General features: G+C 43.4%; 32 non-coding genes across 32 annotated transcripts; all 32 read right to left on the bottom strand.

The window, feature by feature from the left end:
- Positions 1–2,210: 2,210 nt before the first annotated feature.
- On the bottom strand, positions 2,211–2,282 carry trnae-uuc (transfer RNA glutamic acid (anticodon UUC)). The gene has a single exon. It is a non-coding gene; the product is annotated as a tRNA-Glu (tRNA).
- Positions 2,283–2,525: 243 nt separating this feature from the next.
- On the bottom strand, positions 2,526–2,597 carry trnae-cuc (transfer RNA glutamic acid (anticodon CUC)). The gene has a single exon. It is a non-coding gene; the product is annotated as a tRNA-Glu (tRNA).
- A 458-nt stretch (positions 2,598–3,055) lies between these two features.
- Positions 3,056–3,127, bottom strand: trnae-uuc (transfer RNA glutamic acid (anticodon UUC)). Its single transcript has one exon. It is a non-coding gene; the product is annotated as a tRNA-Glu (tRNA).
- A 243-nt stretch (positions 3,128–3,370) lies between these two features.
- trnae-cuc (transfer RNA glutamic acid (anticodon CUC)) lies at positions 3,371–3,442 on the bottom strand. The gene has a single exon. It is a non-coding gene; the product is annotated as a tRNA-Glu (tRNA).
- A 459-nt stretch (positions 3,443–3,901) lies between these two features.
- Positions 3,902–3,973, bottom strand: trnae-uuc (transfer RNA glutamic acid (anticodon UUC)). The gene has a single exon. It is a non-coding gene; the product is annotated as a tRNA-Glu (tRNA).
- Positions 3,974–4,216: 243 nt separating this feature from the next.
- On the bottom strand, positions 4,217–4,288 carry trnae-cuc (transfer RNA glutamic acid (anticodon CUC)). Its single transcript has one exon. It is a non-coding gene; the product is annotated as a tRNA-Glu (tRNA).
- Positions 4,289–6,823: 2,535 nt separating this feature from the next.
- Positions 6,824–6,895, bottom strand: trnae-uuc (transfer RNA glutamic acid (anticodon UUC)). The gene has a single exon. It is a non-coding gene; the product is annotated as a tRNA-Glu (tRNA).
- A 243-nt stretch (positions 6,896–7,138) lies between these two features.
- Positions 7,139–7,210, bottom strand: trnae-cuc (transfer RNA glutamic acid (anticodon CUC)). Its single transcript has one exon. It is a non-coding gene; the product is annotated as a tRNA-Glu (tRNA).
- Positions 7,211–7,668: 458 nt separating this feature from the next.
- Positions 7,669–7,740, bottom strand: trnae-uuc (transfer RNA glutamic acid (anticodon UUC)). Its single transcript has one exon. It is a non-coding gene; the product is annotated as a tRNA-Glu (tRNA).
- A 243-nt stretch (positions 7,741–7,983) lies between these two features.
- Positions 7,984–8,055, bottom strand: trnae-cuc (transfer RNA glutamic acid (anticodon CUC)). Its single transcript has one exon. It is a non-coding gene; the product is annotated as a tRNA-Glu (tRNA).
- A 459-nt stretch (positions 8,056–8,514) lies between these two features.
- On the bottom strand, positions 8,515–8,586 carry trnae-uuc (transfer RNA glutamic acid (anticodon UUC)). The gene has a single exon. It is a non-coding gene; the product is annotated as a tRNA-Glu (tRNA).
- Positions 8,587–8,829: 243 nt separating this feature from the next.
- trnae-cuc (transfer RNA glutamic acid (anticodon CUC)) lies at positions 8,830–8,901 on the bottom strand. The gene has a single exon. It is a non-coding gene; the product is annotated as a tRNA-Glu (tRNA).
- Positions 8,902–10,905: 2,004 nt separating this feature from the next.
- trnae-cuc (transfer RNA glutamic acid (anticodon CUC)) lies at positions 10,906–10,977 on the bottom strand. The gene has a single exon. It is a non-coding gene; the product is annotated as a tRNA-Glu (tRNA).
- Positions 10,978–11,751: 774 nt separating this feature from the next.
- trnae-cuc (transfer RNA glutamic acid (anticodon CUC)) lies at positions 11,752–11,823 on the bottom strand. Its single transcript has one exon. It is a non-coding gene; the product is annotated as a tRNA-Glu (tRNA).
- A 773-nt stretch (positions 11,824–12,596) lies between these two features.
- On the bottom strand, positions 12,597–12,668 carry trnae-cuc (transfer RNA glutamic acid (anticodon CUC)). The gene has a single exon. It is a non-coding gene; the product is annotated as a tRNA-Glu (tRNA).
- A 459-nt stretch (positions 12,669–13,127) lies between these two features.
- Positions 13,128–13,199, bottom strand: trnae-uuc (transfer RNA glutamic acid (anticodon UUC)). The gene has a single exon. It is a non-coding gene; the product is annotated as a tRNA-Glu (tRNA).
- A 243-nt stretch (positions 13,200–13,442) lies between these two features.
- On the bottom strand, positions 13,443–13,514 carry trnae-cuc (transfer RNA glutamic acid (anticodon CUC)). The gene has a single exon. It is a non-coding gene; the product is annotated as a tRNA-Glu (tRNA).
- A 773-nt stretch (positions 13,515–14,287) lies between these two features.
- On the bottom strand, positions 14,288–14,359 carry trnae-cuc (transfer RNA glutamic acid (anticodon CUC)). The gene has a single exon. It is a non-coding gene; the product is annotated as a tRNA-Glu (tRNA).
- Positions 14,360–14,818: 459 nt separating this feature from the next.
- On the bottom strand, positions 14,819–14,890 carry trnae-uuc (transfer RNA glutamic acid (anticodon UUC)). Its single transcript has one exon. It is a non-coding gene; the product is annotated as a tRNA-Glu (tRNA).
- A 774-nt stretch (positions 14,891–15,664) lies between these two features.
- Positions 15,665–15,736, bottom strand: trnae-uuc (transfer RNA glutamic acid (anticodon UUC)). Its single transcript has one exon. It is a non-coding gene; the product is annotated as a tRNA-Glu (tRNA).
- Positions 15,737–15,979: 243 nt separating this feature from the next.
- On the bottom strand, positions 15,980–16,051 carry trnae-uuc (transfer RNA glutamic acid (anticodon UUC)). The gene has a single exon. It is a non-coding gene; the product is annotated as a tRNA-Glu (tRNA).
- Positions 16,052–16,294: 243 nt separating this feature from the next.
- Positions 16,295–16,366, bottom strand: trnae-cuc (transfer RNA glutamic acid (anticodon CUC)). Its single transcript has one exon. It is a non-coding gene; the product is annotated as a tRNA-Glu (tRNA).
- Positions 16,367–16,824: 458 nt separating this feature from the next.
- Positions 16,825–16,896, bottom strand: trnae-uuc (transfer RNA glutamic acid (anticodon UUC)). The gene has a single exon. It is a non-coding gene; the product is annotated as a tRNA-Glu (tRNA).
- A 243-nt stretch (positions 16,897–17,139) lies between these two features.
- Positions 17,140–17,211, bottom strand: trnae-cuc (transfer RNA glutamic acid (anticodon CUC)). Its single transcript has one exon. It is a non-coding gene; the product is annotated as a tRNA-Glu (tRNA).
- A 459-nt stretch (positions 17,212–17,670) lies between these two features.
- trnae-uuc (transfer RNA glutamic acid (anticodon UUC)) lies at positions 17,671–17,742 on the bottom strand. Its single transcript has one exon. It is a non-coding gene; the product is annotated as a tRNA-Glu (tRNA).
- A 243-nt stretch (positions 17,743–17,985) lies between these two features.
- Positions 17,986–18,057, bottom strand: trnae-uuc (transfer RNA glutamic acid (anticodon UUC)). Its single transcript has one exon. It is a non-coding gene; the product is annotated as a tRNA-Glu (tRNA).
- A 243-nt stretch (positions 18,058–18,300) lies between these two features.
- On the bottom strand, positions 18,301–18,372 carry trnae-cuc (transfer RNA glutamic acid (anticodon CUC)). Its single transcript has one exon. It is a non-coding gene; the product is annotated as a tRNA-Glu (tRNA).
- A 458-nt stretch (positions 18,373–18,830) lies between these two features.
- On the bottom strand, positions 18,831–18,902 carry trnae-uuc (transfer RNA glutamic acid (anticodon UUC)). The gene has a single exon. It is a non-coding gene; the product is annotated as a tRNA-Glu (tRNA).
- A 243-nt stretch (positions 18,903–19,145) lies between these two features.
- trnae-cuc (transfer RNA glutamic acid (anticodon CUC)) lies at positions 19,146–19,217 on the bottom strand. Its single transcript has one exon. It is a non-coding gene; the product is annotated as a tRNA-Glu (tRNA).
- Positions 19,218–19,991: 774 nt separating this feature from the next.
- On the bottom strand, positions 19,992–20,063 carry trnae-cuc (transfer RNA glutamic acid (anticodon CUC)). The gene has a single exon. It is a non-coding gene; the product is annotated as a tRNA-Glu (tRNA).
- A 458-nt stretch (positions 20,064–20,521) lies between these two features.
- Positions 20,522–20,593, bottom strand: trnae-uuc (transfer RNA glutamic acid (anticodon UUC)). Its single transcript has one exon. It is a non-coding gene; the product is annotated as a tRNA-Glu (tRNA).
- A 243-nt stretch (positions 20,594–20,836) lies between these two features.
- Positions 20,837–20,908, bottom strand: trnae-cuc (transfer RNA glutamic acid (anticodon CUC)). Its single transcript has one exon. It is a non-coding gene; the product is annotated as a tRNA-Glu (tRNA).
- Between the last annotated feature and the right edge of the window lie 2,016 nt (positions 20,909–22,924).

The following is a 22,924-nucleotide window of genomic DNA, read 5'->3' as shown; positions in this document are numbered from 1 at the left end:
GATTGTTGCAAAACGGCTAATCTTACTGGAGTGGAAGTCGATGTCTCCCCCTTGCTTTCGGATGTGGTTGGCTGACATGGCATCAACCATACAAATGGAAAGACTCAGGTTCACAAGGACTAATTCAATTGGAAAATTTTTGGCCATTTGGGGCCACTTCCTTGCCTACCTGGACGAAACCAGGACAGATGACAAGTAACTGGTAGCCTTACTGTATATTTGTCTATGCACTCATCTCTGTGTATGTGTGCTTACAAAAGTCACAGCTGTTTTTCTTTTTCAATTTCATTTTACATGTCTGAGCCGGGGTGTTATTATTGTTGTTGTTTTTGTTATGTCTGTTTTTTCTTTAAATGGAAAATGTAAATAAAAAAAATATAAAAAAAAAGAAAAAAAGAAAGGTACCTGGTCAGGATTCACACGGCTTTAAAATGTACAGGAGTTGAAGTACCATCATCTAATGAGTTAAAGAAGTACTAACGAGAAGAGAGATTGTTTGAAGCAGGGAGTGAAAGAGGCCATCTTTGTTGACCTGATATAACAACATGTAAAAGAGGAGCCTGTTTAAGACATGGACTTTCATCAAGCTAAAATGCACTGTAATGTTCTCTCCCCATTCAGCTCACAAGCCATCGACACCGCAACTTCTCATACAATAGCAGGGTAGGTCTATGACTTATAGCAATCATCAGCCCTTCACAGCGTGACTTAAGGCAAGCCTATTTGATGGAACTGCTATAGAATGTGTAACAATCTCTGTCTGATTCATTCTCAATATGATGCTCTCCTATGGACATAAATCTGGCACATATTTAGAGTTTTCAATAGAACAGTTCCCAGACCGGGAATCGAACCCTGGCCGCGGCGGTGAAAACGCCGAATCCTAGCGACTAGACCATCAGGGACATGTTCGAAAGGTACCTGGTCAGGATTCACACGGCTTTAAAATGTACAGGAGTTGAAGTACCATCATCTAATGAGTTAAAGAAGTACTAAGGAGAAGAGAGATTGTTTGAAGCAGGGAGTGAAAGAGGCCATCTTTGTTGACCTGATATAACAACATGTAAAAGAGGAGCCTGTTTAAGACATGGACTTTCATCAAGCTAAAATGCACTGTAATGTTCTCTCCCCATTCAGCTCACAAGCCATCGACACCTCAACTTCTGTGAACCTAATTTCTCATACAATAGCAGGGTAGGTCTATGACTTATAGCAATCATCAGCCCTTCACAGCGTGACTTAAGGCAAGCCTATTTGATGGAACTGATATAGAATGTGTAACAATCTCTGTCTGATTCATTCTCAATATGATGCTCTCCTATGGACATAAATCTGGCACATATTTAGAGTTTTCAATAGAACAGTTCCCAGACCGGAAATCGAACCCGGGCCGAGGCGGTGAAAACGCCGAATCCTAGCGACTAGACCATCAGGGACATTTATCCTGGTTTGGAAGGCACAAGTTCAGGAAATTCTGGCCATTAAAACGAACAGGAAATGAAGGAGCACAATCTCATGACTCAAAGAAGTACCATCAGCCATTCACAGCTTGACTCAGGACCAGCATATTTAACTGAACTGATTTGGATTGTGTAACATCCTCCGTCTGATTGATTCTCAACATGATACTCTCCTATGTACACAAATCTGGTTCCAAATGACAGTTTTCAATAGTTTAGTTCCCTGACCGGGAATCGAACCTGGGCCGCGGCTGTGAGAGCGCCGAATCCTAGCCACTAGACCATCAGGGACATATTCGAAAGGTACCTGGTCAGGATTCACACGGCTTTAAAATGTACAGGAGTTGAAGTACCATCATCTAATGAGTTAAAGAAGTACTAACGAGAAGAGAGATTGTTTGAAGCAGGGAGTGAAAGAGGCCATCTTTGTTGACCTGATATAACAACATGTAAAAGAGGAGCCTGTTTAAGACATGGACTTTCATCAAGCTAAAATGCACTGTAATGTTCTCTCCCCATTCAGCTCACAAGCCATCGACACCGCAACTTCTGTGGACCTAATTTCTCATACAATAGCAGGGTAGGTCTATGACTTATAGCAATCATCAGCCCTTCACAGCTTGACTTAACCCCAGCCTATTTAACGGAACTGATATGGAATGTGTAACAATCTCTGTCTGATTCATTCTCAATATGATGCTCTCCTATGAACATAAATCTTGCACATATTGAGAGTTTTCAATAGAACAGTTCCCTGACCGGGAATCGAACCCGGGCCGCGGCGGTGAAAACGCCGAATCCTAGCCACTAGACCATCAGGGACATTTTTCCTGGTTTGGAAGGCACATGTTCAGGAAATTCTGGCCATTAAAAGGAACAGGAAATGAAGGAGCACAATCTCATGACTCAAAGAAGTACCATCAGCCATTCACAGCTTGACTCAGGACCAGCATATTTAACTGAACTGATTTGGATTGTGTAACATCCTCCGTCTGATTGATTCTCAACATGATACTCTCCTATGTCCACAAATCTGGTTCCAATTGACAGTTTTCAATAGTTTAGTTCCCTGACCGGGAATCGAACCCGGGCCGCGGCGGTGAGAGCGCCGAATCCTAGCCACTAGACCATCAGGGACATGTTCGAAAGGTACCTGGTCAGGATTCACACGGCTTTAAAATGTACAGGAGTTGAAGTACCATCATCTAATGAGTTAAAGAAGTACTAACGAGAAGAGAGATTGTTTGAAGCAGGGAGTGAAAGAGGCCATCTTTGTTGACCTGATATAACAACATGTAAAAGAGGAGCCTGTTTAAGACATGGACTTTCATCAAGCTAAAATGCACTGTAATGTCTCTCCCCATTCAGCTCACAAGCCATCGACACCGCAACTTCTGTGGACCTAATTTCTCATACAATAGCAGGGTAGGTCTATGACTTATAGCAATCATCAGCCCTTCACAGCTTGACTTAACCCCAGCCTATTTAACGGAACTGATATGGAATGTGTAACAATCTCTGTCTGATTCATTCTCAATATGATGCTCTCCTATGAACATAAATCTTGCACATATTGAGAGTTTTCAATAGAACAGCTCCCTGACCGGGAATCAAACCCGGGCCGCGGCGGTGAAAACGCAGAATCCTAGCCACTAGACCATCAGGGACATTTTTCCTGGTTTGGAAGGCACATGTTCAGGAAATTCTGGCCATTAAAAGGAACAGGAAATGAAGGAGCACAATCTCATGACTCAAAGAAGTACCATCAGCCATTCACAGCTTGACTCAGGACCAGCATATTTAACTGAACTGATTTGGATTGTGTAATATCCTCCGTCTGATTGATTCTCAACATGATACTCTCCTATGTACACAAATCTGGTTCCAATTGACAGTTTTCAATAGTTTAGTTCCCTGACCGGGAATCGAACCCGGGCCGCGGCGGTGAGAGCGCCGAATCCTAGCCACTAGACCATCAGGGACATGTTCGAAATGTACCCGGTCAGGATTCACACGGCTTTAAAATGTACAGGAGTTGAAGTACCATCATCTAATGAGTTAAAGAAGTACTAACGAGAAGAGAGATTGTTTGAAGCAGGGAGTGAAAGAGGCCATCTTTGTTGACCTGATATAACAACATGTAAAAGAGGAGCCTGTTTAAGACATGGACTTTCATCAAGCTAAAATGCACTGTAATGTTCTCTCCCCATTCAGCTCACAAGCCATCGACACCGCAACTTCTGTGGACCTAATTTCTCATACAATAGCAGGGTAGGTCTATGACTTATAGCAATCATCAGCCCTTCACAGCGTGACTTAAGGCAAGCCTATTTGATGGAACTGATATAGAATGTGTAACAATCTCTGTCTGATTCATTCTCAATATGATGCTCTCCTATGGACATAAATCTGGCACATATTTAGAGTTTTCAATAGAACAGTTCCCAGACCGGAAATCGAACCCGGGCCGCGGCGGTGAAAACGCCGAATCCTAGCCACTAGACCATCAGGGACATTTTTCCTGGTTTGGAAGGCACATGTTCAGGAAATTCTGGCCATTAAAAGGAACAGGAAATGAAGGAGCACAATCTCATGACTCAAAGAAGTACCATCAGCCATTCACAGCTTGACTCAGGACCAGCATATTTAACTGAACTGATTTGGATTGTGTAACATCCTCCGTCTGATTGATTCTCAACATGATACTCTGCAATGTACACAAATCTTGTTCCAATTGACAGTTTTCAATAGTTTAGTTCCCTGACCGGGAATCGAACCCGGGCCGCGGCGGTGAGAGCGCCGAATCCTAGCCACTAGACCATCAGGGACATGTTAGAAAGGTACCTGGTAGCAGCAGACATCAGCTGATTCAGTTCAAAGTTGTTCACCGTCTTCATTACTGCAAAGTCAAACTGCACAGGATCGCTCCCTCTGTCTCACCGCTGTGCGACAGGTGTAGGGGGTTGGAGGGCACACTGTCTCACGCCTTCTGGCTCTGTCCCTTGTTGACTGAATTCTGGAACAAGATATTTGACTGGTTCTCCAAGGCCTATAAGAGACTCTTCCAACCGGAGGCTGAACTTGCAGTCTTTGGCTGCTCACAGACTACAGCGTGCCTACCTGCAGCAATGCAGCAGTCTCTGATGCTGGGGATGATTGTTGGAAAACGGCTAATCTTACTGGAGTGGAAGTCGATGTCTCCCCCTTGCTTTCGGATGTGGTTGGCTGACATGGCATCAACCATACAAATGGAAAGACTCAGGTTCACAAGGACTAATTCAATTGGAAAATTTTTGGCCATTTGGGGCCACTTCCTTGCCTACCTGGACGAAACCAGGACAGATGACAAGTAACTGGTAGCCTTACTGTATATTTGTCTATGCACTCATCTCTGTGTATGTGTGCTTACAAAAGTCACAGCTGTTTTTCTTTTTCAATTTCATTTTACATGTCTGAGCCGGGGTGTTATTATTGTTGTTGTTTTTGTTATGTCTGTTTTTTCTTTAAATGGAAAATGTAAATAAAAAAAATATAAAAAAAAAGAAAAAAAGAAAGGTACCTGGTCAGGATTCACACGGCTTTAAAATGTACAGGAGTTGAAGTACCATCATCTAATGAGTTAAAGAAGTACTAACGAGAAGAGAGATTGTTTGAAGCAGGGAGTGAAAGAGGCCATCTTTGTTGACCTGATATAACAACATGTAAAAGAGGAGCCTGTTTAAGACATGGACTTTCATCAAGCTAAAATGCACTGTAATGTTCTCTCCCCATTCAGCTCACAAGCCATCGACACCGCAACTTCTCATACAATAGCAGGGTAGGTCTATGACTTATAGCAATCATCAGCCCTTCACAGCGTGACTTAAGGCAAGCCTATTTGATGGAACTGCTATAGAATGTGTAACAATCTCTGTCTGATTCATTCTCAATATGATGCTCTCCTATGGACATAAATCTGGCACATATTTAGAGTTTTCAATAGAACAGTTCCCAGACCGGGAATCGAACCCTGGCCGCGGCGGTGAAAACGCCGAATCCTAGCGACTAGACCATCAGGGACATGTTCGAAAGGTACCTGGTCAGGATTCACACGGCTTTAAAATGTACAGGAGTTGAAGTACCATCATCTAATGAGTTAAAGAAGTACTAAGGAGAAGAGAGATTGTTTGAAGCAGGGAGTGAAAGAGGCCATCTTTGTTGACCTGATATAACAACATGTAAAAGAGGAGCCTGTTTAAGACATGGACTTTCATCAAGCTAAAATGCACTGTAATGTTCTCTCCCCATTCAGCTCACAAGCCATCGACACCTCAACTTCTGTGAACCTAATTTCTCATACAATAGCAGGGTAGGTCTATGACTTATAGCAATCATCAGCCCTTCACAGCGTGACTTAAGGCAAGCCTATTTGATGGAACTGATATAGAATGTGTAACAATCTCTGTCTGATTCATTCTCAATATGATGCTCTCCTATGGACATAAATCTGGCACATATTTAGAGTTTTCAATAGAACAGTTCCCAGACCGGAAATCGAACCCGGGCCGAGGCGGTGAAAACGCCGAATCCTAGCGACTAGACCATCAGGGACATTTATCCTGGTTTGGAAGGCACAAGTTCAGGAAATTCTGGCCATTAAAACGAACAGGAAATGAAGGAGCACAATCTATAACTCAAAGAAGTACCATCAGCCATTCACAGCTTGACTCAGGACCAGCATATTTAACTGAACTGATTTGGATTGTGTAACATCCTCCGTCTGATTGATTCTCAACATGATACTCTCCTATGTACACAAATCTGGTTCCAAATGACAGTTTTCAATAGTTTAGTTCCCTGACCGGGAATCGAACCTGGGCCGCGGCTGTGAGAGCGCCGAATCCTAGCCACTAGACCATCAGGGACATATTCGAAAGGTACCTGGTCAGGATTCACACGGCTTTAAAATGTACAGGAGTTGAAGTACCATCATCTAATGAGTTAAAGAAGTACTAACGAGAAGAGAGATTGTTTGAAGCAGGGAGTGAAAGAGGCCATCTTTGTTGACCTGATATAACAACATGTAAAAGAGGAGCCTGTTTAAGACATGGACTTTCATCAAGCTAAAATGCACTGTAATGTTCTCTCCCCATTCAGCTCACAAGCCATCGACACCGCAACTTCTGTGGACCTAATTTCTCATACAATAGCAGGGTAGGTCTATGACTTATAGCAATCATCAGCCCTTCACAGCTTGACTTAACCCCAGCCTATTTAACGGAACTGATATGGAATGTGTAACAATCTCTGTCTGATTCATTCTCAATATGATGCTCTCCTATGAACATAAATCTTGCACATATTGAGAGTTTTCAATAGAACAGTTCCCTGACCGGGAATCGAACCCGGGCCGCGGCGGTGAAAACGCCGAATCCTAGCCACTAGACCATCAGGGACATTTTTCCTGGTTTGGAAGGCACATGTTCAGGAAATTCTGGCCATTAAAAGGAACAGGAAATGAAGGAGCACAATCTCATGACTCAAAGAAGTACCATCAGCCATTCACAGCTTGACTCAGGACCAGCATATTTAACTGAACTGATTTGGATTGTGTAACATCCTCCGTCTGATTGATTCTCAACATGATACTCTCCTATGTCCACAAATCTGGTTCCAATTGACAGTTTTCAATAGTTTAGTTCCCTGACCGGGAATCGAACCCGGGCCGCGGCGGTGAGAGCGCCGAATCCTAGCCACTAGACCATCAGGGACATGTTCGAAAGGTACCTGGTCAGGATTCACACGGCTTTAAAATGTACAGGAGTTGAAGTACCATCATCTAATGAGTTAAAGAAGTACTAACGAGAAGAGAGATTGTTTGAAGCAGGGAGTGAAAGAGGCCATCTTTGTTGACCTGATATAACAACATGTAAAAGAGGAGCCTGTTTAAGACATGGACTTTCATCAAGCTAAAATGCACTGTAATGTCTCTCCCCATTCAGCTCACAAGCCATCGACACCGCAACTTCTGTGGACCTAATTTCTCATACAATAGCAGGGTAGGTCTATGACTTATAGCAATCATCAGCCCTTCACAGCTTGACTTAACCCCAGCCTATTTAACGGAACTGATATGGAATGTGTAACAATCTCTGTCTGATTCATTCTCAATATGATGCTCTCCTATGAACATAAATCTTGCACATATTGAGAGTTTTCAATAGAACAGCTCCCTGACCGGGAATCAAACCCGGGCCGCGGCGGTGAAAACGCAGAATCCTAGCCACTAGACCATCAGGGACATTTTTCCTGGTTTGGAAGGCACATGTTCAGGAAATTCTGGCCATTAAAAGGAACAGGAAATGAAGGAGCACAATCTCATGACTCAAAGAAGTACCATCAGCCATTCACAGCTTGACTCAGGACCAGCATATTTAACTGAACTGATTTGGATTGTGTAATATCCTCCGTCTGATTGATTCTCAACATGATACTCTCCTATGTACACAAATCTGGTTCCAATTGACAGTTTTCAATAGTTTAGTTCCCTGACCGGGAATCGAACCCGGGCCGCGGCGGTGAGAGCGCCGAATCCTAGCCACTAGACCATCAGGGACATGTTCGAAATGTACCCGGTCAGGATTCACACGGCTTTAAAATGTACAGGAGTTGAAGTACCATCATCTAATGAGTTAAAGAAGTACTAACGAGAAGAGAGATTGTTTGAAGCAGGGAGTGAAAGAGGCCATCTTTGTTGACCTGATATAACAACATGTAAAAGAGGAGCCTGTTTAAGACATGGACTTTCATCAAGCTAAAATGCACTGTAATGTTCTCTCCCCATTCAGCTCACAAGCCATCGACACCGCAACTTCTGTGGACCTAATTTCTCATACAATAGCAGGGTAGGTCTATGACTTATAGCAATCATCAGCCCTTCACAGCGTGACTTAAGGCAAGCCTATTTGATGGAACTGATATAGAATGTGTAACAATCTCTGTCTGATTCATTCTCAATATGATGCTCTCCTATGGACATAAATCTGGCACATATTTAGAGTTTTCAATAGAACAGTTCCCAGACCGGAAATCGAACCCGGGCCGCGGCGGTGAAAACGCCGAATCCTAGCCACTAGACCATCAGGGACATTTTTCCTGGTTTGGAAGGCACATGTTCAGGAAATTCTGGCCATTAAAAGGAACAGGAAATGAAGGAGCACAATCTCATGACTCAAAGAAGTACCATCAGCCATTCACAGCTTGACTCAGGACCAGCATATTTAACTGAACTGATTTGGATTGTGTAACATCCTCCGTCTGATTGATTCTCAACATGATACTCTGCAATGTACACAAATCTTGTTCCAATTGACAGTTTTCAATAGTTTAGTTCCCTGACCGGGAATCGAACCCGGGCCGCGGCGGTGAGAGCGCCGAATCCTAGCCACTAGACCATCAGGGACATGTTAGAAAGGTACCTGGTAGCAGCAGACATCAGCTGATTCAGTTCAAAGTTGTTCACCGTCTTCATTACTGCAAAGTCAAACTGCACAGGATCGCTCCCTCTGTCTCACCGCTGTGCGACAGGTGTAGGGGGTTGGAGGGCACACTGTCTCACGCCTTCTGGCTCTGTCCCTTGTTGACTGAATTCTGGAACAAAATATTTGACTGGTTCTCCAAGGCCTATAAGAGACTCTTCCAACCGGAGGCTGAACTTGCAGTCTTTGGCTGCTCACAGACTACAGCGTGCCTACCTGCAGCAATGCAGCAGTCTCTGATGCTGGGGATGATTGTTGGAAAACGGCTAATCTTACTGGAGTGGAAGTCGATGTCTCCCCCTTGCTTTCGGATGTGGTTGGCTGACATGGCATCAACCATACAAATGGAAAGACTCAGGTTCACAAGGACTAATTCAATTGGAAAATTTTTGGCCATTTGGGGCCACTTCCTTGCCTACCTGGACGAAACCAGGACAGATGACAAGTAACTGGTAGCCTTACTGTATATTTGTCTATGCACTCATCTCTGTGTATGTGTGCTTACAAAAGTCACAGCTGTTTTTCTTTTTCAATTTCATTTTACATGTCTGAGCCGGGGTGTTATTATTGTTGTTGTTTTTGTTATGTCTGTTTTTTCTTTAAATGGAAAATGTAAATAAAAAAAATATAAAAAAAAAAAAAAAAGAAAGGTACCTGGTCAGGATTCACACGGCTTTAAAATGTACAGGAGTTGAAGTACCATCATCTAATGAGTTAAAGAAGTACTAACGAGAAGAGAGATTGTTTGAAGCAGGGAGTGAAAGAGGCCATCTTTGTTGACCTGATATAACAACATGTAAAAGAGGAGCCTGTTTAAGACATGGACTTTCATCAAGCTAAAATGCACTGTAATGTTCTCTCCCCATTCAGCTCACAAGCCATCGACACCGCAACTTCTCATACAATAGCAGGGTAGGTCTATGACTTATAGCAATCATCAGCCCTTCACAGCGTGACTTAAGGCAAGCCTATTTGATGGAACTGCTATAGAATGTGTAACAATCTCTGTCTGATTCATTCTCAATATGATGCTCTCCTATGGACATAAATCTGGCACATATTTAGAGTTTTCAATAGAACAGTTCCCAGACCGGGAATCGAACCCTGGCCGCGGCGGTGAAAACGCCGAATCCTAGCGACTAGACCATCAGGGACATGTTCGAAAGGTACCTGGTCAGGATTCACACGGCTTTAAAATGTACAGGAGTTGAAGTACCATCATCTAATGAGTTAAAGAAGTACTAAGGAGAAGAGAGATTGTTTGAAGCAGGGAGTGAAAGAGGCCATCTTTGTTGACCTGATATAACAACATGTAAAAGAGGAGCCTGTTTAAGACATGGACTTTCATCAAGCTAAAATGCACTGTAATGTTCTCTCCCCATTCAGCTCACAAGCCATCGACACCTCAACTTCTGTGAACCTAATTTCTCATACAATAGCAGGGTAGGTCTATGACTTATAGCAATCATCAGCCCTTCACAGCTTGACTTAATCCCAGCCTATTTAACAGAACTGATATGGAATGTGTAACAATCTCTGTCTGATTCATTCTCAATATGATGCTCTCCTATGAACATAAATCTTGCACATATTGAGAGTTTTCAATAGAACAGCTCCCTGACTGGGAATCAAACCCGGGCCGCGGCGGTGAAAACGCCGAATCCTAGCGACTAGACCATCAGGGACATTTATCCTGGTTTGGAAGGCACAAGTTCAGGAAATTCTGGCCATTAAAAGGAACAGGAAATGAAGGAGCACAATCTCATGACTCAAAGAAGTACCATCAGCCATTCACAGCTTGACTCAGGAACAGCATATTTAACTGAACTGATTTGGATTGTGTAACATCCTCCGTCTGATTGATTCTCAACATGATACTCTGCAATGTACACAAATCTGGTTCCAATTGACAGTTTTCAATAGTTTAGTTCCCTGACCGGGAATCGTACCCAGGCCGCGGCGGTGAGAGCGCCGAATCCTAGCCACTAGACCACCAGGGACATGTTCGAAAGGTACCTGGTCAGGATTCACAGGGCTTTAAAATGTACAGGAGTTGAAGTACCATCATCTAATGAGTTAAAGAAGTACTAAGGAGAAGAGAGATTGTTTGAAGCAGGGAGTGAAAGAGGCCATCTTTGTTGACCTGATATAACAACATGTAAAAGAGGAGCCTGTTTAAGACATGGACTTTCATCAAGCTAAAATGCACTGTAATGTTCTCTCCCCATTCAGCTCACAAGCCATCGACACCGCAACTTCTGTGGACCTAATTTCTCATACAATAGCAGGGTAGGTCTATGACTTATAGCAATCATCAGCCCTTCACAGCGTGACTTAAGGCAAGCCTATTTGATGGAACTGATATAGAATGTGTAACAATCTCTGTCTGATTCATTCTCAATATGATGCTCTCCTATGGACATAAATCTGGCACATATTTAGAGTTTTCAATAGAACAGTTCCCAGACCGGAAATCGAACCCGGGCCGAGGCGGTGAAAACGCCGAATCCTAGCGACTAGACCATCAGGGACATTTATCCTGGTTTGGAAGGCACAAGTTCAGGAAATTCTGGCCATTAAAACGAACAGGAAATGAAGGAGCACAATCTCATGACTCAAAGAAGTACCATCAGCCATTCACAGCTTGACTCAGGACCAGCATATTTAACTGAACTGATTTGGATTGTGTAACATCCTCCGTCTGATTGATTCTCAACATGATACTCTGCAATGTACACAAATCTGGTTCCAATTGACAGTTTTCAATAGTTTAGTTCCCTGACCGGGAATCGTACCCAGGCCGCGGCGGTGAGAGCGCCGAATCCTAGCCACTAGACCACCAGGGACATGTAGTAAGGTACCTGGTCAGGATTCACAGGGCTTTAAAATGTACAGGAGTTGAAGTACCATCATCTAATGAGTTAAAGAAGTACTGACGAGAAGAGAGATTGTTTGAAGCAGGGAGTGAAAGAGGCCATCTTTGTTGACCTGATATAACAACATGTAAAAGAGGAGCCTGTTTAAGACATGGACTTTCATCAAGCTAAAATGCACTGTAATGTACTCTCCCCATTCAGCTCACAAGCCATCGACACCGCAACTTCTGTGGAGCTAATTTCTCATACAATAGCAGGGTAGGTCTATGACTTATAGCAATCATCAGCCCTTCACAGCTTGACTTAACCCCAGCCTATTTAACGGAACTGATATGGAATGTGTAACAATCTCTGTCTGATTCATTCTCAATATGATGCTCTCCTATGAACATAAATCTTAAACATATTGAGAGTTTTCAATAGAACAGCTCCCTGACTGGGAATCAAACCCGGGCCGCGGCGGTGAAAACGCTGAATCCTAGCCACAAGACCATCAGGGACATTTTTCCTGGTTTGGAAGGCACATGTTCAGGAAATTCTGGCCATTAAAAGGAACAGGAAATGAAGGAGCACAATCTCATGACTCAAAGAAGTACCATCAGCCATTCACAGCTTGACTCAGGACCAGCATATTTAACTGAACTGATTTGGATTGTGTAACATCCTCCGTCTGATTGATTCTCAACATGATACTCTGCTATGTACACAAATCTGGTTCCAATTGACAGTTTTCAATAGTTTAGTTCCCTGACCGGGAATCGTACCCAGGCCGCGGCGGTGAGAGCGCCGAATCCTAGCCACTAGACCACCAGGGACATGTTCGAAAGGTACCTGGTCAGGATTCACACGGCTTTAAAATGTACAGGAGTTGAAGTACCATCATCTAATGAGTTAAAGAAGTACTAAGGAGAAGAGAGATTGTTTGAAGCAGGGAGTGAAAGAGGCCATCTTTGTTGACCTGATATAACAACATGTAAAAGAGGAGCCTGTTTAAGACATGGACTTTCATCAAGCTAAAATGCACTGTAATGTTCTCTCCCCATTCAGCTCACAAGCCATCGACACCTCAACTTCTGTGGACCTAATTTCTCATACAATAGCAGGGTAGGTCTATGACTTATAGCAATCATCAGCCCTTCACAACTTGACTTAATCCCAGCCTATTTAACAGAACTGATATGGAATGTGTAACAATCTCTGTCTGATTCATTCTCAATATGATGCTCTCCTATGAACATAAATCTTGCACATATTGAGAGTTTTCAATAGAACAGTTCCCTGACCGGGAATCGAACCCGGGCCACGGCGGTGAAAACGCCGAATCCTAGCCACTAGACCATCAGGGACATTTTTCCTGGTTTGGAAGGCACATGTTCAGGAAATTCTGGCCATTAAAAGGAACAGGAAATGAAGGAGCACAATCTCATGACTCAAAGAAGTACCATCAGCCATTCACAGCTTGACTCAGGACCAGCATATTTAACTGAACTGATTTGGATTGTGTAACATCCTCCGTCTGATTGATTCTCAACATGATACTCTGCAATGTACACAAATCTGGTTCCAATTGACAGTTTTCAATAGTTTAGTTCCCTGACCGGGAATCGTACCCAGGCCGCGGCGGTGAGAGCGCCGAATCCTAGCCACTAGACCACCAGGGACATGTAGTAAGGTACCTGGTCAGGATTCACAGGGCTTTAAAATGTACAGGAGTTGAAGTACCATCATCTAATGAGTTAAAGAAGTACTGACGAGAAGAGAGATTGTTTGAAGCAGGGAGTGAAAGAGGCCATCTTTGTTGACCTGATATAACAACATGTAAAAGAGGAGCCTGTTTAAGACATGGACTTTCATCAAGCTAAAATGCACTGTAATGTTCTCTCCCCATTCAGCTCACAAGCCATCGACACCGCAACTTCTGTGGAGCTAATTTCTCATACAATAGCAGGGTAGGTCTATGACTTATAGCAATCATCAGCCCTTCACAGCTTGACTTAACCCCAGCCTATTTAACGGAACTGATATGGAATGTGTAACAATCTCTGTCTGATTCATTCTCAATATGATGCTCTCCTATGAACATAAATCTTAAACATATTGAGAGTTTTCAATAGAACAGCTCCCTGACTGGGAATCAAACCCGGGCCGCGGCGGTGAAAACGCTGAATCCTAGCCACAAGACCATCAGGGACATTTTTCCTGGTTTGGAAGGCACATGTTCAGGAAATTCTGGCCATTAAAAGGAACAGGAAATGAAGGAGCACAATCTCATGACTCAAAGAAGTACCATCAGCCATTCACAGCTTGACTCAGGACCAGCATATTTAACTGAACTGATTTGGATTGTGTAACATCCTCCGTCTGATTGATTCTCAACATGATACTCTGCTATGTACACAAATCTGGTTCCAATTGACAGTTTTCAATAGTTTAGTTCCCTGACCGGGAATCGTACCCAGGCCGCGGCGGTGAGAGCGCCGAATCCTAGCCACTAGACCACCAGGGACATGTTCGAAAGGTACCTGGTCAGGATTCACACGGCTTTAAAATGTACAGGAGTTGAAGTACCATCATCTAATGAGTTAAAGAAGTACTAAGGAGAAGAGAGATTGTTTGAAGCAGGGAGTGAAAGAGGCCATCTTTGTTGACCTGATATAACAACATGTAAAAGAGGAGCCTGTTTAAGACATGGACTTTCATCAAGCTAAAATGCACTGTAATGTTCTCTCCCCATTCAGCTCACAAGCCATCGACACCTCAACTTCTGTGGACCTAATTTCTCATACAATAGCAGGGTAGGTCTATGACTTATAGCAATCATCAGCCCTTCACAACTTGACTTAATCCCAGCCTATTTAACAGAACTGATATGGAATGTGTAACAATCTCTGTCTGATTCATTCTCAATATGATGCTCTCCTATGAACATAAATCTTGCACATATTGAGAGTTTTCAATAGAACAGTTCCCTGACCGGGAATCGAACCCGGGCCGCGGCGGTGAAAACGCCGAATCCTAGCCACTAGACCATCAGGGACATTTTTCCTGGTTTGGAAGGCACATGTTCAGGGAATTCTGGCCATTAAAAGGAACAGGAAATGAAGGAGCACAATCTCATGACTCAAAGAAGTACCATCAGCCATTCACAGCTTGACTCAGGACCAGCATATTTAACTGAACTGATTTGGATTGTGTAACATCCTCCGTCTGATTGATTCTCAACATGATACTCTCCTATGTACACAAATCTGGTTCCAAATGACAGTTTTCAATAGTTTAGTTCCCTGACCGGGAATCGAACCTGGGCCGCGGCTGTGAGAGCGCCGAATCCTAGCCACTAGACCATCAGGGACATATTCGAAAGGTACCTGGTCAGGATTCACACGGCTTTAAAATGTACAGGAGTTGAAGTACCATCATCTAATGAGTTAAAGAAGTACTAACGAGAAGAGAGATTGTTTGAAGCAGGGAGTGAAAGAGGCCATCTTTGTTGACCTGATATAACAACATGTAAAAGAGGAGCCTGTTTAAGACATGGACTTTCATCAAGCTAAAATGCACTGTAATGTTCTCTCCCCATTCAGCTCACAAGCCATCGACACCGCAACTTCTGTGGACCTAATTTCTCATACAATAGCAGGGTAGGTCTATGACTTATAGCAATCATCAGCCCTTCACAGCTTGACTTAACCCCAGCCTATTTAACAGAACTGATATGGAATGTGTAACAATCTCTGTCTGATTCATTCTCAATATGATGCTCTCATATGAACATAAATCTTGCACATATTGAGAGTTTTCAATAGAACAGTTCCCTGACCGGGAATCGAACCCGGGCCACGGCGGTGAAAACGCCGAATCCTAGCCACTAGACCATCAGGGACATTTTTCCTGGTTTGGAAGGCACATGTTCAGGAAATTCTGGCCATTAAAAGGAACAGGAAATGAAGGAGCACAATCTCATGACTCAAAGAAGTACCATCAGCCATTCACAGCTTGACTCAGGACCAGCATATTTAACTGAACTGATTTGGATTGTGTAACATCCTCCGTCTGATTGATTCTCAACATGATACTCTCCTATGTACACAAATCTGGTTCCAATTGACAGTTTTCAATAGAACAGTTCCCTGACCGGGAATCGAACCCGGGCCGCGGCGGTGAAAACGCCGAATCCTAGCCACTAGACCATCAGGGACATTTTTCCTGGTTTGGAAGGCACACGTTCAGGGAATTCTGGCCATTAAAAGGAAGAGGAAATGAAGGAGCACAATCTCATGACTCAAAGAAGTACCATCAGCCATTCACAGCTTGACTCAGGACCAGCAAATTTAACTGAACTGATTTGGATTGTGTAACATCCTCCGTCTGATTGATTCTCAACATGATACTCTCCTATGTCCACAAATCTGGTTCCAATTGACAGTTTTCAATAGTTTAGTTCCCTGACCGGGAATCGAACCCGGGCCTCGGCGGTGAGAGCGCCGAATCCTAGCCACTAGACCATCAGGGACATGTTCGAAAGGTACCTGGTCAGGATTCACACGGCTTTAAAATGTACAGGAGTTGAAGTACCATCATCTAATGAGTTAAAGAAGTACTAACGAGAAGAGAGATTGTTTGAAGCAGGGAGTGAAAGAGGCCATCTTTGTTGACCTGATATAACAACATGTAAAAGAGGAGCCTGTTTAAGACATGGACTTTCATCAAGCTAAAATGCACTGTAATGTCTCTCCCCATTCAGCTCACAAGCCATCGACACCGCAACTTCTGTGGACCTAATTTCTCATACAATAGCAGGGTAGGTCTATGACTTATAGCAATCATCAGCCCTTCACAGCTTGACTTAACCCCAGCCTATTTAACGGAACTGATATGGAATGTGTAACAATCTCTGTCTGATTCATTCTCAATATGATGCTCTCCTATGAACATAAATCTTGCACATATTGAGAGTTTTCAATAGAACAGCTCCCTGACCGGGAATCAAACCCGGGCCGCGGCGGTGAAAACGCAGAATCCTAGCCACTAGACCATCAGGGACATTTTTCCTGGTTTGGAAGGCACATGTTCAGGAAATTCTGGCCATTAAAAGGAACAGGAAATGAAGGAGCACAATCTCATGACTCAAAGAAGTACCATCAGCCATTCACAGCTTGACTCAGGACCAGCATATTTAACTGAACTGATTTGGATTGTGTAATATCCTCCGTCTGATTGATTCTCAACATGATACTCTCCTATGTACACAAATCTGGTTCCAATTGACAGTTTTCAATAGTTTAGTTCCCTGACCGGGAATCGAACCCGGGCCGCGGCGGTGAGAGCGCCGAATCCTAGCCACTAGACCATCAGGGACATGTTCGAAATGTACCCGGTCAGGATTCACACGGCTTTAAAATGTACAGGAGTTGAAGTACCATCATCTAATGAGTTAAAGAAGTACTAACGAGAAGAGAGATTGTTTGAAGCAGGGAGTGAAAGAGGCCATCTTTGTTGACCTGATATAACAACATGTAAAAGAGGAGCCTGTTTAAGACATGGACTTTCATCAAGCTAAAATGCACTGTAATGTTCTCTCCCCATTCAGCTCACAAGCCATCGACACCTCAACTTCTGTGGACCTAATTTCTCATACAATAGCAGGGTAGGTCTATGACTTATAGCAATCATCAGCCCTTCACAACTTGACTTAATCCCAGCCTATTTAACAGAACTGATATGGAATGTGTAACAATCTCTGTCTGATTCATTCTCAATATGATGCTCTCCTATGAACATAAATCTTGCACATATTGAGAGTTTTCAATAGAACAGTTCCCTGACCGGGAATCGAACCCGGGCCGCGGCGGTGAAAACGCCGAATCCTAGCCACTAGACCATCAGGGACATTTTTCCTGGTTTGGAAGGCACATGTTCAGGGAATTCTGGCCATTAAAAGGAACAGGAAATGAAGGAGCACAATCTCATGACTCAAAGAAGTACCATCAGCCATTCACAGCTTGACTCAGGACCAGCATATTTAACTGAACTGATTTGGATTGTGTAACATCCTCCGTCTGATTGATTCTCAACATGATACTCTCCTATGTACACAAATCTGGTTCCAATTGACAGTTTTCAATAGAACAGTTCCCTGACCGGGAATCGAACCCGGGCCGCGGCGGTGAAAACGCCGAATCCTAGCCACTAGACCATCAGGGACATTTTTCCTGGTTTGGAAGGCACACGTTCAGGGAATTCTGGCCATTAAAAGGAAGAGGAAATGAAGGAGCACAATCTCATTACTCAAAGAAGTACCATCAGCCATTCACAGCTTGACTCAGGACCAGCAAATTTAACTGAACTGATTTGGATTGTGTAACATCCTCCGTCTGATTGATTCTCAACATGATACTCTCCTATGTCCACAAATCTGGTTCCAATTGACAGTTTTCAATAGTTTAGTTCCCTGACCGGGAATCGAACCCGGGCCGCGGCGGTGAGAGCGCCGAATCCTAGCCACTAGACCATCAGGGACATGTTCGAAAGGTACCTGGTCAGGATTCACACGGCTTTAAAATGTACAGGAGTTGAAGTACCATCATCTAATGAGTTAAAGAAGTACTAACGAGAAGAGAGATTGTTTGAAGCAGGGAGTGAAAGAGGCCATCTTTGTTGACCTGATATAACAACATGTAAAAGAGGAGCCTGTTTAAGACATGGACTTTCATCAAGCTAAAATGCACTGTAATGTCTCTCCCCATTCAGCTCACAAGCCATCGACACCGCAACTTCTGTGGACCTAATTTCTCATACAATAGCAGGGTAGGTCTATGACTTATAGCAATCATCAGCCCTTCACAGCTTGACTTAACCCCAGCCTATTTAACGGAACTGATATGGAATGTGTAACAATCTCTGTCTGATTCATTCTCAATATGATGCTCTCCTATGAACATAAATCTTGCACATATTGAGAGTTTTCAATAGAACAGCTCCCTGACCGGGAATCAAACCCGGGCCGCGGCGGTGAAAACGCAGAATCCTAGCCACTAGACCATCAGGGACATTTTTCCTGGTTTGGAAGGCACATGTTCAGGAAATTCTGGCCATTAAAAGGAACAGGAAATGAAGGAGCACAATCTCATGACTCAAAGAAGTACCATCAGCCATTCACAGCTTGACTCAGGACCAGCATATTTAACTGAACTGATTTGGATTGTGTAATATCCTCCGTCTGATTGATTCTCAACATGATACTCTCCTATGTACACAAATCTGGTTCCAATTGACAGTTTTCAATAGTTTAGTTCCCTGACCGGGAATCGAACCCGGGCCGCGGCGGTGAGAGCGCCGAATCCTAGCCACTAGACCATCAGGGACATGTTCGAAATGTACCCGGTCAGGATTCACACGGCTTTAAAATGTACAGGAGTTGAAGTACCATCATCTAATGAGTTAAAGAAGTACTAACGAGAAGAGAGATTGTTTGAAGCAGGGAGTGAAAGAGGCCATCTTTGTTGACCTGATATAACAACATGTAAAAGAGGAGCCTGTTTAAGACATGGACTTTCATCAAGCTAAAATGCACTGTAATGTTCTCTCCCCATTCAGCTCACAAGCCATCGACACCGCAACTTCTGTGGACCTAATTTCTCATACAATAGCAGGGTAGGTCTATGACTTATAGCAATCATCAGCCCTTCACAGCGTGACTTAAGGCAAGCCTATTTGATGGAACTGATATAGAATGTGTAACAATCTCTGTCTGATTCATTCTCAATATGATGCTCTCCTATGGACATAAATCTGGCACATATTTAGAGTTTTCAATAGAACAGTTCCCAGACCGGAAATCGAACCCGGGCCGCGGCGGTGAAAACGCCGAATCCTAGCGACTAGACCATCAGGGACATTTATCCTGGTTTGGAAGGCACAAGTTCAGGAAATTCTGGCCATTAAAAGAAACAGGAAATGAAGGAGCACAATCTCATGACTCAAAGAAGTACCATCAGCCATTCACAGCTTGACTCAGGAACAGCATATTTAACTGAACTGATTTGGATTGTGTAACATCCTCCGTCTGATTGATTCTCAACATGATACTCTGCAATGTACACAAATCTGGTTCCAATTGACAGTTTTCAATAGTTTAGTTCCCTGACCGGGAATCGTACCCAGGCCGCGGCGGTGAGAGCGCCGAATCCTAGCCACTAGACCACCAGGGACATGTAGTAAGGTACCTGGTCAGGATTCACAGGGCTTTAAAATGTACAGGAGTTGAAGTACCATCATCTAATGAGTTAAAGAAGTACTGACGAGAAGAGAGATTGTTTGAAGCAGGGAGTGAAAGAGGCCATCTTTGTTGACCTGATATAACAACATGTAAAAGAGGAGCCTGTTTAAGACATGGACTTTCATCAAGCTAAAATGCACTGTAATGTTCTCTCCCCATTCAGCTCACAAGGCATCGACACCGCAACTTCTGTGGACCTAATTTCTCATACAATAGCAGGGTAGGTCTATGACTTATAGCAATCATCAGCCCTTCACAGCTTGACTTAACCCGAGCCTATTTAACGGAACTGATATGGAATGTGTAACAATCTCTGTCTGATTCATTCTCAATATGATGCTCTCCTATGAACATAAATCTTGCACATATTGAGAGTTTTCGATAGAACAGTTCCCTGACCGGGAATCGAACCCGGGCCGCGGCGGTGAAAACGCCGAATCCTAGCCACTAGACCATCAGGGACATTTTTCCTGGTTTGGAAGGCACATGTTCAGGAAATTCTGGCCATTAAAAGGAACAGGAAATGAAGGAGCACAATCTCATGACTCAAAGAAGTACCATCAGCCATTCACAGCTTGACTCAGGACCAGCATATTTAACTGAACTGATTTGGATTGTGTAACATCCTCCGTCTGATTGATTCTCAACATGATACTCTGCAATGTACACAAATCTTGTTCCAATTGACAGTTTTCAATAGTTTAGTTCCCTGACCGGGAATCGAACCCGGGCCGCGGCGGTGAGAGCGCCGAATCCTAGCCACTAGACCATCAGGGACATGTTAGAAAGGTACCTGGTAGCAGCAGACATCAGCTGATTCAGTTCAAAGTTGTTCACCGTCTTCATTACTGCAAAGTCAAACTGCACAGGATCGCTCCCTCTGTCTCACCGCTGTGCGACAGGTGTAGGGGGTCGGAGGGCACACTGTCTCACGCCTTCTGGCTCTGTCCCTTGTTGACTGAATTCTGGAACAAGATATTTGACTGGTTCTCCAAGGCCTATAAGAGACTCTTCCAACCGGAGGCTGAACTTGCAGTCTTTGGCTGCTCACAGACTACAGCGTGCCTACCTGCAGCAATGCAGCAGTCTCTGATGCTGGGGATGATTGTTGCAAAACGGCTAATCTTACTGGAGTGGAAGTCGATGTCTCCCCCTTGCTTTCGGAGGTGGTTGGCTGACATGGCATCAACCATACAAATGGAAAGACTCAGGTTCACAAGGACTAATTCAATTGGAAAATTTTTGGCCATTTGGGGCCACTTCCTTGCCTACCTGGACGAAACCAGGACAGATGACAAGTAACTGGTAGCCTTACTGTATATTTGTCTATGCACTCATCTCTGTGTATGTGTGCTTACAAAAGTCACAGCTGTTTTTCTTTTTCAATTTCATTTTACATGTCTGAGCCGGGGTGTTATTATTGTTGTTGTTTTTGTTATGTCTGTTTTTTCTTTAAATGGAAAATGTAAATAAAAAAAATATAAAAAAAAAAAAAAAAGAAAGGTACCTGGTCAGGATTCACACGGCTTTAAAATGTACAGGAGTTGAAGTACCATCATCTAATGAGTTAAAGAAGTACTAACGAGAAGAGAGATTGTTTGAAGCAGGGAGTGAAAGAGGCCATCTTTGTTGACCTGATATAACAACATGTAAAAGAGGAGCCTGTTTAAGACATGGACTTTCATCAAGCTAAAATGCACTGTAATGTTCTCTCCCCATTCAGCTCACAAGCCATCGACACCGCAACTTCTGTGGACCTAATTTCTCATACAATAGCAGGGTAGGTCTATGACTTATAGCAATCATCAGCCCTTCACAGCGTGACTTAAGGCAAGCCTATTTGATGGAACTGATATAGAATGTGTAACAATCTCTGTCTGATTCATTCTCAATATGAAGCTCTCCTATGGACATAAATCTGGCACATATTTAGAGTTTTCAATAGAACAGTTCCCAGACCAGGAATCGAACCCGGGCCGCGGCGGTGAAAACGCCGAATCCTAGCGACTAGACCATCAGGGACATGTTCGAAAGGTACCTGGTCAGGATTCACACGGCTTTAAAATGTACAGGAGTTGAAGTACCATCATATAATGAGTTAAAGAAGTACTAAGGAGAAGAGAGATTGTTTGAAGCAGGGAGTGAAAGAGGCCATCTTTGTTGACCTGATATAACAACATGTAAAAGAGGAGCCTGTTTAAGACATGGACTTTCATCAAGCTAAAATGCACTGTAATGTTCTCTCCCCATTCAGCTCACAAGCCATCGACACCTCAACTTCTGTGGACCTAATTTCTCATACAATAGCAGGGTAGGTCTATGACTTATAGCAATCATCAGCCCTTCACAGCTTGACTTAATCCCAGCCTATTTAACAGAACTGATATGGAATGTGTAACAATCTCTGTCTGATTCATTCTCAATATGATGCTCTCCTATGAACATAAATCTTGCACATATTGAGAGTTTTCAATAGAACAGTTCCCTGACCGGGAATCGAACCCCGGACGCGGCGGTGAAAACGCTGAATCCTAGCCACTAGACCATCAGGGACATTTTTCCTGGTTTGGAAGGCACATGTTCAGGGAATTCTGGCCATTAAAAGGAAGAGGAAATGAAGGAGCACAATCTCATGACTCAAAGAAGTACCATCAGCCATTCACAGCTTGACTCAGGACCAGCATATTTAACTGAACTGATTTGGATTGTGTAACATCCTCCGTCTGATTGATTCTCAACATGATACTCTCCTATGTACACAAATCTGGTTCCAATTGACAGTTTTCAATAGTT

Source organism: Pleuronectes platessa, chromosome 2 (assembly GCF_947347685.1).
Source record: "Pleuronectes platessa chromosome 2, fPlePla1.1, whole genome shotgun sequence".
In the NCBI taxonomy this organism is placed as follows: Eukaryota; Metazoa; Chordata; class Actinopteri; order Pleuronectiformes; family Pleuronectidae; genus Pleuronectes; species Pleuronectes platessa.
The sequence above is the reverse complement of the archived record's forward strand: the minus strand, read 5'-3'. Positions and strand labels throughout refer to the sequence as shown.